Source organism: Myotis nattereri, assembly GCF_964212035.1.
Source record: "Myotis nattereri genome assembly, chromosome: 2".
Classification (NCBI taxonomy): Eukaryota; Metazoa; Chordata; class Mammalia; order Chiroptera; family Vespertilionidae; genus Myotis; species Myotis nattereri.
In genome coordinates, this window is record NC_138076.1 from 95,108,942 (window position 1) to 95,117,308 (window position 8,367).

Genomic DNA, 8,367 nt, shown 5'->3' on the forward strand with positions numbered 1-8,367 from the left:
TGTATTAAATTAAAAAAATAAAATAAAAAAAGAAACAATGGCAAGAGATGAACCAATCACCCTCAGTGCATGCTCATGTGTCTTCAGATTGGCATGGGTTTATGAAAGGGCATGTGGTTCAAATAATAGGTACCAGGAAAAGCAAAGATAAATTGAAAATTAAAACATTGCTATTAAAAATAATAATTTTTGCTTATTTTAGTGTTACTTATTTAAACACAGCTCTTATTTGTGTTATTTGTTTATATTATTCTTGGAAGCATATTTTGTCTCTTATCCTCCTAGTACTTACCCTTTATTCCTTGCTCCTAACAACTTTGCATTTTTTAACACACTAGCATTTTCAGAGCACTTACTCTATCTTATCTTCACCAAATAACTTAATGTTCTATTTGTCTTTATATCAATTCAAAAGGCCATACACAAACGATTCAGAGTTTAAATACTTTAAGACTTCTCTTCTGTGAAATTTATAAAGAGAAGAAAAAAGACTATATATTGACTCTTTTACTAATTTGTAGCACACAGAGGAGGGAATTATATATGTCTCTGCAGTTCATGATATGCAAATTTACCAAATGTCCATTCCAGGGAATTAAAATCTAAGTGATAATGGCTATTAAACATTTAGTACAAAGAGAAGAGGAGGAGAAGGAAGATGGCGGCGATATAGGCAGACGAGTCCCAGGTCGTGTCCCGGAGCAAATGGAGAGAGCAGCTGAAACCAATAGCACCCACACCGAATTGGCGAAATTGCTCAGCTGGTGAGACGGTTTGCAGCCAGGAAGAGCAGAACTCCCCTGGAAAGGTAAAAAACCAGGGTTTTGGGCAGGAAAGTTTGCCAGACCTCTGAGCCCAGAGAGTCGGAGGGAGACCGCGTAGCAGACAGCCGCGTCCCTTGGAACAGGCACAGCCCCTGACGGGGGAAAGGAGAACCGCAGGATTCCTGGTGCCACCGGGGGAATTGAGAGCTGGGTTCTGTGATCACGGAGGCCTGAGCCTAAAGGGGGCAGCCTGAAGAGCTGACCAGACCATGCAGTCCCGGTAAGAGAAGAAGCTTACAGAAACCAAGCCTTCCCCGTTACCGCGGCCGGCGTTTGTTTTCACTGAATCCTGTTCATGGGACATTTCGGATACAGACACTCACCTGTGCTGAAGAGAGGGAGAGTGTGCGGAGGAGTGGAATCTGGGGAGAGACTGAGGAGAGAAGGGGGGCCGGGAGAGGTGGCAGCGAATTGAGTGCTGAGACACCCCTGAGCCCAGGTCTGGGGCAGCCATTCTCTCTGGAGAGTGAGACTCCTCCACCAGCCCCCAGGCAAGGAGCACAGCCACACCCAGATTCCACCCTGTAGGAGATCAAGGATTAAAATAACCTGATCAGTCCCTGGGAGTTAACAGGGTCTGGCCTATAGAGGGATTTTCAATCCCAGCAACAACACAGCGCCAGTAACTAACTATTACGCAGCCAGCTCTGGGCAGTGAACTTCCACTGGACAGAGAGGCCCTATAGCCTCAGAGGCCAACCCCAGAACACTGCCACCCAGAGGCTGACCCACAAACTGACTCTTTGCTAAACACAAAATAAGGCAGTCTGGGAAACAAATGCGGCCTGCTTTATAATAAGGACTGTGGTTTACAACACAGAGGAACAGTGTATCGCAGGGAAACCCAACACTCTCCTGAATACCTGGCAGGTCTAAGGCGAGCCACACTGAAGAATAGAAGAACCGAAGGACCTTCACTACTGCATTTTTTTTTTCTTTTTTCACCTTTTAACTAAGAAACCAATTTTTTTTTCTCTTCTTCCTTTTTTTCTTTTCTTTTTTTTTCTCTTCTTTTTCCATCACCTGATTTTACCCTTTTAATTACTACCTTCTTATTTTTAACCAGTATTATTACTGCTACCATTTTACCATTTTTTTAAGGGCCATTTTATTTTCTCTTTATTTTATTTTGGGATTAGTGTTCCCAATTCTATTTTCATCGTTATATTATTGGTTGTTTCTAGTTTGCATTCATCTCCAGGGAGCTGTTGCTGGAATTTGTTGGGATTAATGGCTGTTCTATGGGAGTATTCTCCTCATATAAAAAGTCTCCCCCTCTTCCACTTCATTCTCTCTTTTTGCTCTTTTTTTTCTTTTTTCTCTTTCTTTTTTTCCTTTTCTTTTCTTTTCTCGCTTTTATTTTCCCCCCTCCTGTTTCCCAATTTCATTTTTGTACTCCTTTTTTTGGTCCCTACTTTTCTTTTATTTCTTTTCTTTTATCTTTTTCCCTTCCTTACTCCTTATCCCCTAATTCTCTTAATTCAGGTGGTCACCTTTATTTGGGGTTATTAATATCGTGAATATATTTGTGTATACTGCCTGATATGTGGTGCCTTGTTGTGTTGTATTTTGTGCCTTTAAATTAACGCAGCAGATCCAAGCAACAGCAACCTCCTGAGCACCACACCCTCTGCTGAGGGAGAGCAGCTGTACGTGAAACCTCACCCCACCAGCCAGAAGAGCCACCACAGCTGTGAACAGCACCCACCAGAGGAGCTGCTGCCAACTGAAGAGCAGCTGCTACCACAACCGCCCGAAGAGCAACCACAGATCAAGGAGTCACTGCCACCAAGGGAGCAACCACTGAACGACTCAATGTCTAGATATGTCAGTGAGATCAAACATGGGTAGACAAAGAAACCCCCAAAGGAAAGAGAAGGAGGACTCTCCAGAAAAGCAGCTAAGTAATACAGAGGCATGCAACATGACAGAAAAAGAATTCAGAATAAGGGTCCTAGAGTGCATAAACCGGATGGAAGAAAAAATCGACAACCTCTGCAAGAAGCAAGGAGAAACAGATGAAAAAATCGATAACATATGGAAAAAGCTAGAAGAAACAGATGAAAAAATCAACAACTTAAGTAAGACCCAGAAAGAAATGAAGAGTGATATAGCTGCAAGGAAAAACTCCATTGAAAGTATCAACAGTAGACTAGGAGAAGCAGAGGACTGAATTAGTGACTTAGAAGACAAGGAAGCAAAACACACCCAAAATGTACTGCAATTGGAGAAAAAAATTAAAAGACAGGAGGAGAAAGAGCCTAAGGGAGCTTTGGGACTACATGAAACGAAACAACATACGAATAATAGGGGTACCAGAACAACAGAAGGATGAACAAGGATTAGAAAACCTATTAGAAGAAATAATATGAGAAAACTTCCCTGAGGTGGGGAAGAAAAAAGTCACACAAGCCCAGAGAGTCCCAAACAAGGTGGACCCGAAAAGACCCACACCAAGACACATCATAATTACCATGGCAAATGTTCAGGACAAAGAGAGAATCTTACAGGCTGCAAGAGAGAGACGGAAAGTTACATACAAGGGATCTCCCATTAGATTGTTAAATGATTTCTCAACAGAAACACATCAGGCCAGAAAAGAATGGACAGAAATTTACAAAGTGATGCAAAGCAAAGGACTGAATCCAAGAATACTCTATCCAGCAAGGCTATCATTCAAACTTGAAGGGGAAATAAGAAGCTTCACAGACAAAAAAAGGCTAAGGGAGTTTATCACCACCAAGCCAGCAATGCAAGGAATGCTAAAGGGACTGGTATAAAAAGAAGAAATAAAAAGCTCAGAAAGAAAACAGCCACACACAAAAAGAAATGGCTACAAACAAGTACCTTTCAATAATAACTTTAAATGTAAACGAACTAAATGCTCCAACCAAAAGACATCGAGTGGCTGAATGGATAAAAAAACATGACCCATACATCTGCTGTCTACAAGAAACCCACCTCATTAGTAGGGACTCACACAGACTGAAAGTGAAAGGATGGAAAAATATCTTTCAGGCAAATGGAAAGGAAAAGAAAGCTGGGGTAGCAATACTTATATCGGACAAAATAGACCTCAAAGTGAAGGCCATAACAAGAGATAAGGAAGGCCACTTCAAAATACTAAAGGGATCAATACAACAAGAAGATATAACCCTGGTAAACATATATGCACCCAATGCAGGAGCACCCGAATTCATAAAAAAACTCCTGGAAGATATCAAAGGAGAGATCAACAACAATACAATCATAGTAGGGGACTTTAATACACCACTGACAGCACTGGATAAGTCCTCTAGACAAACAATCAGCAAAGATACAGCAATCGTAAATGACTCACTAGATCAGATGGACTTAATAGACATCTTCAGAACACTTCACCCCAGTGCCACGGAATAAACATTCTACTCAAGTGCTCATGACACATATTCAAAAATAGACCATATATTGGGTCACAAGCAAAGTATCCCCAAATTCAAGAAGACTGAAATCATAAAAAGCGTCTTCGCAGACCACGATGGTATAATATTAGAAATAAACTACAATAAAGACAACCCAAAATACTCAAACACCTGGAAGCTGAATAGCATGCTATTAAATATTGATTGGGTTACCAATGAAATCAAAGAAGAAATTCAAAACATCCTGGAAACTAATGACAATGAAAACACAACAATCCAAAACCTGTGGGACACAATGAAAGCAGTCCTGAGAGGGAAGTTTATAGCTCTACAGGCCTATCTCAAAAAAAACAAGAAAAAATGGGAGTAAATCATCTAACACTACAACTCAAAGAATTAGAAAGAGAGCAACAAGAAAACCCCAGAGTGAGCAGAAGGAAGGAGATAATAAAGATTAGAGCAGAAATCAATGACATAGAGACCAAAAAAACAATACAGAAAATCAATGAAACCAAGAGCTGGTTCTTTGAAAGGATAAACAAGATTGACAAACCTCTAGCCAGACTCACCAAGAAGGAAAGAGAGAGGACCCAAATAAACAAAATCAGAAACGATAGAGGCGAAATAACAACAGACCGCACAGAAATACAAATGATTGTTAAAAAATACTATGGACAGCTCTACTCCAACAAACTAGACAACCTGGAGGAAATGGACAAATTCCTAGAAAAATACAACATTCCAAAACTCAATCAGGAAGAATCTAAAAATCTCAACAGGCCAATAACTATGAAAGAAATTGAAGCAGTCATCAAAAAGCTTCCATCAAACAAAAGCCCAGGACCAGACGGCTTCACACGGGAGTTTTACCAAACATTCAAGGAAGAACTAAAACCTATCCACCTCAGACTACTACAAAAAATCCAAGAGAAAGGAACACTTCCAAGTTCATTCTATGAAGCCAGCATCACCCTAATACCAAAACCAGGTAAAGACAACACAATGAAAGAGAATTACAGGCCAATATCCCTCATGAACATAGATGCCAAAATCCTCAACAAAATCTTAGCAAATCGGATCCAGCAGTACATCAGAAAGATCATACACCATGACCAAGTAGGATTCATCCGAGGGATGCAAGGATGGTACAATATCCGCAAATCAATAAACGTGATACATCACATAAACAAATTGAAAGAAAAAAACCACATGGTCATATCAATTGATGCAGAAAAAGCATTTGACAAAATTCAACACCCATTTTTGATAAAAACTCTCAGCAAGGTGGGAGTAGAAGGATCATACCTCAACATAATAAAAGCCATATATGACAGGCCCACAGCCAACATCATACTCAATGGACAAAAACTAACACCATTTCCCCTAAGAACAGGAACAAGACAGGGATGCCCCCTCTCACCACTCCTGTTCAACATAGTACTGGAAGTGTTAGCCATTGCAATTCAGCAAGAAGAAGAAATAAAAGGCATCCAAATTGGAAAAGAGGAAGTAAAACTGTCCTTATTTGCAGGGGACATGATATTATACATACAAAACCCTAGAGTCTCCATCAAAAACTTACTAGACTTAATACATGAATTTGGCAATGTAGCAGGATACAAAATTAACCCAAAGAAATATGAGGCATTTCTATACACCAATAGTGAACTTTCAGAAAGAGAGATTATAAAAACAATCCCGTTTACCATCGCACCAAAAAAATTAAGCTACCTAGGAATAAACTTAACTAAAGAGGTAAAAGACCTCTACTCAGAAAACTACAGGACGTTGAAAAAAGATCTAGAGGAAGACATAAACAGATGGAAGAACATACCGTGCTCATGGATTGGTAGAATCAACATCATTAAAATGTCCATACTACCCAAAGCAATCTATAAATTCAACGCACTTCCCATTAAAAAACCAACGGCATACTTCATAGATCTAGAACGAACTCTCCAAAAATTCATCTGGAATAAAAAAAGACCCTGAATAGCTGCAGCAATCCTGAAAAAGAACAAAGTAGGTGGGATCTCAATACCAGATATCAAGTTGTATTACAAAGCCACTGTTCTCAAATCTGCCTGGTACTGGCACAAGAATAGGCATATAGATCAATGGAATAGAATAGAGAGCCCAGAAATCGGCCCGAACCAATATGCTCAATTAATATTAGACAAAGGAGGCAAGAACATACAATGGAGCCAGGATAGTCTCTTCAATAAATGGTGTTGTGAAAATTGGACAGATATATGCAAGAAAATGAAACTAGACCACCAACTTACACCATACACAAAAATAAACTCAAAATGGATAAAGGACTTAAATGTTGACAGGAAACCATAAAAATTCTAGAAGAATCCAAAGGCAACAAAATCTCAGACATATGCCGAAGCAATTTCTTCACTGATACAGCTCCTAGGGCGCTTTAAACTAAAGAGAAAATGAACAAATGGGACTACATCAAAATAAAAATCTTCTGCACAGCAAAAGAAACCATCAACAAAACAACGAGAAAGCCCACTGTGTGGGAAAACATATTTGCCAATGTCATATCTGATAAGGGCCTAATCTCCAAAATTTATAGGGAACTCATACAACTCAACAAAAGGAAGATAAACAATCCAATCAAAAAATGGGCAAAGGACCTAAATAGACACCTTTCAAAAGAGGACATTCAGAAAGCCAAGAGACATATGAAAACTTGCTCAAAGTCACTAATCATCCGAGAGATGCAAATCAAAACAACAATGAGGTACCATCTCACACCTGTCAGAATGGCTATCATCAACAAATCAACAAACGACAAGTGCTGGAGAGGATGTGGAGAAAAAGGAACACTAGTGCACTGCTGGTGGGAATGCAGACTGGTGCAGCCACTATGGAAGACAGTATGGAGTTTCCTTAAAAAACTGAAAATGGAACTCCCATTTGACCCTGTGATCCCACTTCTAGGAATATATCCCAAGAAACCAGAAACACCAATCAGAAAGGATATATGCACCTCTATGTTCATAGCAGCACAATTCACCATAGCTAAGATTTGGAAACAGCCTAAGTGCCCATCAGTAGATGAATGGATTAGAAAACTGTGGGACATCTACACGATGGAATACTATGCTGCTGTAAAAAGGAAGGAACTCTTACCATTTGCAACGTCATGGATGGAACTGGAGAGCATTATGCTAAGTGAAATAAGCCAGTCAATGAAGGAAAAATACCACATGATCTCACTCATTCATGGATAATAGAGACCATTATAAACTTTTGAACAATAATAGATACAGAGGCAGAGCTGCCTCAAACAGATTGTCAAACTGCAGCAGGAAGGCCGGGGAGGGTTGGGGGGCAGGAGGTAGGGAGGTAAGAGATCAACTAAAGGAATTGTATGCACGCATATAAGCATAACCAATGGACATAAGACACTGGGGGATAGGGGAGGCTAAGGGACTGTCTAGGGCGGGGGGATAAAATGGACACATATGTAATACCCTTTGTAATACTTTAAGCAATAAATAAAAAATAAAGAAATTAAAGAAGACAAACTAAAATGGAAGGACATCCTGTGTTCATGGATTGAATGAATTTATATTGTTAAACTACTTATACCACCTTAAGCAATCTATATATTTGATGCAATCTTTATCAAACTCCCAAATACAGCTTTCACTGAAATTGAAATAAATCTATCATGCTTTCTGACTTTAAAATATATTACAAAGATAAAGTAATTAAAACAGTACAATACTGGCATAAGTGCAGAAATTTGGACAAATGAAACAAACAGAGAGCCCAGAGAAATAAAGTCACCAATATATGGTCAAGTAATCTTCAGCAAGGTGCTATTACCCCATTGAGGAAGGAATAGTTTTTTGAACAAATATTGTTGGGAAAACTGGATACTCACATGCAAAAGAATAGAATTTGATTCTTTGTACAATAAGAACAAAAATCAATCAAAATGAGTTCAATGTAAGTCCTGAAACTGTAAAACTCCTGGAAGACTTTTGTAACATTAGTCTTGGCAATGATTTCATGGACATGACATCAAAAGCATAGGCAATCAAAGCAAAAACAGACAAGTAGGCGTACATAAAACTAAAATGCTTCTGTACAGCAAAGGAAACAATCAACAGATTGAA